At 36.9% G+C, this 7298-nt stretch overlaps 1 long non-coding RNA gene across 1 annotated transcript; it reads left to right on the top strand.

Annotated features, from left to right (window-relative positions):
* The first annotated feature begins 342 nt into the window (after positions 1–342).
* On the top strand, positions 343–6443 carry LOC120540640. The gene is made up of 4 exons (XR_005635833.1): positions 343–418; positions 2630–2730; positions 5738–5838; positions 6250–6443. It is a non-coding gene; the product is annotated as an uncharacterized LOC120540640 (long non-coding RNA).
* Positions 6444–7298: the final 855 nt, after the last annotated feature.

The raw sequence follows: 7298 nt of genomic DNA, 5'->3' as shown, positions 1-7298 counted from the left end.
ACAAATCTGAAAACTAGAATCACAGAGTATGTCACAGTGATTGCTTTTAAAGTTTAAGGATAGGAAGCAGATGTGGCATGGTATTGCAGATTATGCAGGAGTTATCTTGGCTCTTATCTTTATCAGTGATGAAGTTGTATACTTTTCTACTGATGACTGCTTGTTTGTTTATTATCTGGATGTTACCTAGGACTGTGCCCACAATCTGTCTCTTCATTCTTACTATATTGGTGGCTTTATGGCATTGCTGGCTCACACATCCAGCATCATGAGTTTGAAACCTGTGTCCAGTCACTGTCTATGTGAAGTAAGCATATTCCTCTTGTGTGTCTTTTTTCTAGGTACTCTAGATTTTCTCCAAAATGCCAAGAGATGACCAATAAGGTGAATGGGAAACTCTAAACCATCCCCAGTGATGGTGAGTGTTTGTTTGTGTGTGGGTGAGATGAACTGGCACCCTGTCTAAGGTTGTTTCTTGCTTTGCGCCCCATGTTGCTGGGATATGCTCCAGTCCTTTTGAGAATGTAAATGTAATGGAGAGTACATTCACAGTAGTTTAGGTCTAATTCTAACTGGTGATGTGTGGCAATTTTACATTTTTGTAACATTTTTAGATTCACATTGGGGAATTGATACTGCTCTTTGGAAATGCAGCGTGTTTCATGACTCCTTTTAGCTCAGATTAGAGAGAGAATAGTGATTTACATAGTAGAAGTAAAGGTGTCAGGGATGGATGTCTATGTGAATATGAGTAGCTCAATAATTTCTTACAGCTAACCTGTAAATACTGCAGCCAAACAGGAGGATTAAATCATTCTGTAATGTTTTGGGACTGATTTTGTTTTTTAATTCTCATATGAATGACACATGTAAATTATGAACGTAACGGTTGACACCAACCTTTGAAACTGAATAGCTCAAAGTGTAAGGCATATTCACTAGAGTTTGTTGTGGATTTTGTTTCTCAGGATGCTGCACTGAAGACACCTGTTTTTGCCACCAGGACCATTCTCATTTGGGACAAACTGTCATGTTCCAGCTTCTTGGCTGAATTGGTTGTTGGGTAATAGTCTTCCAGTACCAATATGTGACAGATTCTGTTATCAGAGCACTGCATCTGTTTTAATTAGAGATGGCAGCAGGTAAAGTTGAACAGCAGCCTCCTGTCTGTGGTTTATTCAGTCTCAGGTCATAACATAATGGTTGTAAAAGAAGGTCAGTAGTTACAAATGAAAAGAACTGGACGTGATCAAAGCAGAAAGGCCCAGCAGCACAAGACTAAAACCAAAGTGGAACTTCTAGGAGTTAAAGTACTCTGGGGAAGAGCATTAGCTAAAGCTCAGCCATGGCCAAGGGCAGATCACATGTTTAAGTTCATCTTAAAATAGAAAAATGTGGCTGCTAAAGTGCTAATTGATAGAACAACTATTATTTCTTTCATTATTGTTGGCAATCGTCACTGAATTCAATCCAATATTCCCAAAATTGTTTCACGGCCACAGTTTTCTCATGTTTAACTGTACTTATTGGTGTTTCACATTGGTGAAGATCTTATGTCAACTACGCAAAGGACAATAACAATTGGGAAACATATTGTCGAAGTCTGTTTTATGTAGAGGCCTCCCAAAATGCCAGTTTATAATATCTGGTTTAAGAGCTGCAGGGCTAGCCAAGGTAACATTCAGTGACTCACTAATAGTCAAATTCTAACTTAAAAGCAATCATTCAGTCTTAAAACTGTAATGAGCTCTGTGTTGAGGCCAAGTTCCCCGATATAAGAGAAAGACAGCAAAGAACTAGGACATGAAAGGAACAAAAACAGCAGGCTAAACATGAAGTCAATGAAAAAAAAAATCAGGAAAGGCAAGAAATAACCATTTTTTTTTATATATATTTTATTAATTTTATTGCAATCCATACAAATCAATCAAGTTTTTACAAATAGAAAAATTGAGTTAAGGACAAAGAAAGAACAATTGTGAAAACGAGGAATGTGTAGCCAAAATCAAGGCAGAAGAATACATAGCAGAAAATTCTTGCTGAAGATGTTTTATTGGTCTCTAACTACTGCTAACTAATTTTTGTGTTGGGATCCAAAGATAGGATGCTAGAAGCTGCATCATTATCAGAAAACATGGCCATTCAAGGTCTTACACAAAATGGTTTTGACTATACCAAAGCAAAGAAAAAACAAAATAAACCCCGCAGAATAACATAAAAGAAAGTAACATTCAATAAACTGAAAAAAGACAGTAAAGGTCATGACACAAATATCCTCTTGGTCACATTCCAGAAGAAACATTCACTCATTACCTGACTCAATCACTCCACCAATAATATTCTACAAAGAACATCTTGCAAAATACTTTAGCAAAATGTTAAAATCATCCATCCATCCATCATCCAACCCGCTATATCCCAACCACAGGGTCACGGGGGTCCGCCGGAAACAATCCCAGCCAACACAGGGCACAAGGCAGGAAACAAACCCTGGGCAGTGCGGGCGTCAGCCCACCGCAGGTTAAAATCATGTCATTGAGAAATAAAGATATAAAACTATCTGCAATTGACTGAAGAAAATATCTACAAACAATAACTAATGTTTATTATACTTCTTTATTTTTTATAGAAACCAAAATACCCTTTACAATCAAATATCTGCAAAAAATACACACTTGACATTTTTGCAGCTGCTCATATCCCAGTGGTATCTCAAGGTCACAAGTGAAGGTAAATATTCTGCTGAAAACTTCACAAGGTACATTCTTTAGACCTATGACTGTTATTTAATGGCATTAGGAGGGTCATCTGATTTGATAAATCAATTAACCAGTTCAGTTAAATGCTTTAGGAAAAAGTCTAAATGGAAAAAGTTCATGCTCGTCATGGAAAATGTTGAAAGGTCACTAACAGCAATTTAAAACAGAAGCTTAATTTAACCAAAAAAGCCAGAAGCAAAAATAAAAAAAGTAATTGGCTGCAGCGCCAGTAGCTCTGTGTCACTCTTAATTTCCATCAGATTCAGGTCCAGAGTGCCAGAATAAAAATATGGCAAAGTGTTTGTGCTGGTAAATGTGGGAGGGCATTCTTGGATTTTATCTGTGAGGCCCCTTCAGATCTTGTAATCCGTCTCTCATCTTAAAAGTTGATTTTTAGCTAATTTTGTCACTGGTTTGGGTGAAAATTTTGAGGGTTAAACAAAAATTTAAATCATGGGCAAAAGGAGCTGTCAAAAGGTTCTACAAAACACATCTATTCCAAATAGACAGGTAATTTTTTTCCGAACTGTACAGATTTAGGAAACTGCTAATGGACATGCTTGTTTGCCTGTATTAATCAGTACATTTGTTTACTTTAATTTATGGGTTTCAGGTCACTGTGAATTATCCAGCCACATTGAAAATAGGCTTTTGGATTGAATAAGAGAAATGCTAAGTAATTTGATGTTATTAAAAGTCAATTAAACAAAGGGAATTAAACAATATGTGGTCTTGGAACAATAGCACTGTATCAGAGCCTGCATATTTTGGCTTTTTTTTGTATTCAAACCAAAAATACGAAATGGGCTAAACTTGAGTTCCTACACCTTGCATTATCTATGTGAATGTGAGTGTGAGTTTGTATCCGAGATGTTTATGACGGACTTGCTCTGTATCCTTGGTGTTATTGTGCCATCTTTATGCCTACATTAAATATCGGGTGTATTCTTGACATGTTGGGATATATACATTTCAAAAATGAATATTAACAGTATCAAACAATTAAATGTGAAGATTTTGCCATCCTTGTCTTTTCTGTCACTGTCTCTAATGTGTTCAGGTCAGTTCTGCAAAAACTGACCTCTGTGATCAGTTGATTCAGGTGCCTGGCATCCCCTGAGCTGTTGTTACTTCTTCATTAAACCACTGTACACAACAGTACGACAACAACACAAAAAAAATCTACCAGTGCAACAAATGTGCAATCAGGAATGAGCAATAAAACAAATATTAATCATGGTAATGCTGGAATATGTAGGGTAAAGTGGTGATTAGTTACTTTCAGAACAACACTACTTTTAGTTAGTAGAATGTACATAAACATTCATAAAATAGAACTGGATGGGGATCAGAGCAAAGGGAGAAGCCAGTGGCAAGAGTGGCATGAAAAAAAACATGGAATGTTGATGGTGACTCAGTGTCAGACGGGGAGATCTACATTACAAATCAGCGAAAGAGAAATATATATAGTACATTCATGAGATACAGAAGAGAAAATAATGGGACCTCAAGGAAACTGACAGGGAGAAATAGGCCTGGAGAACTACTGATGACTGAAAGCATGAGAGAATAATTTAGAGGTAACAACAGTTAATTACAAGAATTGGTTTTAGAAAACTACTGAGATGGTCAAGTAAACAAGGGATGTACAAGAAGAAAGTTGACATAATACACAAAATTTACCAGGAAATGACTAAGAGGTCCTGTAAGCAAGATTGGACAGTTGTCACATACATAGAAATTTCAAGGATAATAGCTAAACCAAAAAATATAGGAAGAATAAGAATATGATAAAACAGACTTTTACAGTATTTTATGCAAGTCATTTGGACGTAAACCAATGAACCAATCAAAGAAAAATGTATGAAGCATTGGACTTTCATAAGAGCAATGGAAAGTTATTATTTGAAAGTACGCTACAGAGAAATTGATCCTTACAAGCAGCATTTAGATGGAACTTTATAGACAATTAAGAATAGAGATGCAGTCATAATGGAACCTCTTTTTCCTCATCTCTTCTCTACAGTATTTATTTGACAATGCTAGGAAACTAAATTAGAGAAGAGATGGGTGGAATCTCAAGAATAAATGATGTAGAGATTGTCTTCATGGGCAAAATTGTGAGCCATCATCTGCTGCATGTTCAGCAGTGCTAACTGCAAACTTCTTAACCAATTTGTACTTTTGCCTGAACCTTCCTAACAAATCACTCACAGGCGTGCAATTCTTGCCCCTTACTGAGGTCATTTGCAAGAATTATTGAGAGACTAGATATTGATTAGCCAAGGCTGGAATAAACAGAGCATGTTAGAAAAGGAAAGCAAAAAGTTAGGGGTCAGAAGTATGGTTTTCCTGACAAAAACAAATGGAAACCCTGGAGGCCTCCAGATGACATGCTATTAATCAACTGTTGATCAATAGATGCTCTATGTAATTTTCAGCTGAAAGCTATGAGTGTTGTTTGAAGGCAAACTACCCTGTGGACTGTGGTAATTTGCCTTTGCTTAGATATAGGCTACTGCAGGAGGAATACTGCACTGCCTGAGCTATAATTGGGCCAAAGCATCTTACTTGTTACAGAGTTGCTACATACATCTCAATGTCAAACAAGTGCTTTACATCTTTAAACTAAAAACTGTGAGTTCTCTCATCAGCCACATCGTTTACTATTTTTGTTGACATACAGCCTTGAAAAAGTAATGGAAACAGAATGAAGAAATCTCTCTTTCCAGATTGCCATACTTCCAAATTTATGTTCAGTAAGACTACAGATGACAAAAAATACAACCCTGTAACTATGCTTCAAGTTCTTGTCTATGCATGCCATTTGCAGTATAAATGTTCCGTGAAGTTTTGGTATGGGGATCTCTCTGAACGATTTTGTCTCTTGTCCCTGACAAGTCTCATATACTGCCTCAGTTGTTTTGTCAAGGTTATAAGTTGCAAAAAAAAAAAACAATTCCTTCATTTCTCCTTAGACACATGGAGCTGATGCAATCACTTTTATCTTTTAAAGTGAAAGAAGTTTTCATTGGTCAATTTAATTCTTGCATTTATCAAAGTTCCTGATGAGCAGATGGTACGTTCCTAAGATTCTGAATTTCCTGCATGTCATTTAAATCTTATCTCTCTCTGTCTCACACATTATTTTTTGTCTCTTATCTTGGCATCTCTTTCTCCCTGCTAACAACACTTTACATAATGACTTTTAATAATGCCAAATCTCTAGAGATATTATCAGAATGTAAGTCACAATAGCCTGTGAAGGTAGTATATTAGAAAATATTAATAATATTATGACGTTTGATTTTATCATATATTAATGATAAATTACAGCCATCTTATGATGGCATCCTACCGACTATACAATTAGTGACCAGTGATAGCCTAAGAAAAACAATTGATTTCATAGAGTAAAAGTTTTTCATAATTTTGTGGTCTCTTTCTTTTATTAAAAAATAAACAATGTTGGCCTTATATTCACTTGCAGGATGTGGCCATGCCCTTTTGTTTTCAGAAGACATCTGGTGAAGCTCAACAACTCTTATTTTTGTGTTTTACTCTCTGACTGAGCGGTTTCCTTTTCACACTTGCTTTGTGATATAAGGCCAATATGGGCTGTGGTGGACGGCTGGGGATCCTGCCCAGCCGGGACGCCTGCAAGGACCAGGAGAGGGACAATACCTCTCCTGGACCACAAGAGGGCAGCCGCCCTGGTCTGCATCGGGGCCACTGCCAGGGGGTGCCCAGAGGATTATGGAGCCCTGGACTGCAGCAGATCATTGCGAAGCACCTGGAGCACATTTGTGGTGTTATAAAAGGGGCCGCCTCACTTCGTTAATCGAGCCGGAGCCGAGAGGAAGAAGACAGAGCTTGTGAGAGGAGGAGTGAGGGCAACAGAAAAGAAGAAGAAAGAGAAAGAAAGGGACTGAGTGTTTGTCTAGAAGGGCATTGCTAGGTGCTATATACACTTCAAAAATATTAAATGTGTGTGTTTCTTGGACATCTGGTGTTTGTCTGTCTGTGTTTGGGGCCAGGAGGAAAACCAAAGTATCCGGAGAAATACTGAAGAGATAAATGACAAATTGTAGACTCAGGACAAAGAGGGAGTGAGTTGCGATGTGAGTTCTTTTTAATGTAGATGTAAAACAGCAGTGCAAACCACTGAGCCACTAGTGCAAATTAATTAACACATTATTTAGTACAAGTAAACGGACAGAGTATATTTACTCTGATGGTGTTGTTATTCCTTGCATCCAAAATTTGGTATTTTAGGTTTAGACACTGTTTTGTAAATTAAAATAAATACAGTCCAGTTTAAATATTAATGATTTCCCCTATTTTTGGACAATTTTCATGCAAGCAATATTAGATAAAGGGCACTTATGTAAATACATAGTTTGTGTTTTGTTTCCCTATTTAATTTATTTACTACAAGATTCATGGCATTTCACTGTCTAATGATTAAAACCTTAAAAATGTATAATATCAGCTAATTCTTAGCAGTTTTAAATCATGATTGACTTTCGGCTTGGAGTT

The sequence above is a fragment of the Polypterus senegalus genome, chromosome 12 (assembly GCF_016835505.1).
Source record: "Polypterus senegalus isolate Bchr_013 chromosome 12, ASM1683550v1, whole genome shotgun sequence".
NCBI lineage: Eukaryota > Metazoa > Chordata > Cladistia > Polypteriformes > Polypteridae > Polypterus > Polypterus senegalus.
This window is presented reverse-complemented; position numbering and strand designations above follow the sequence as displayed.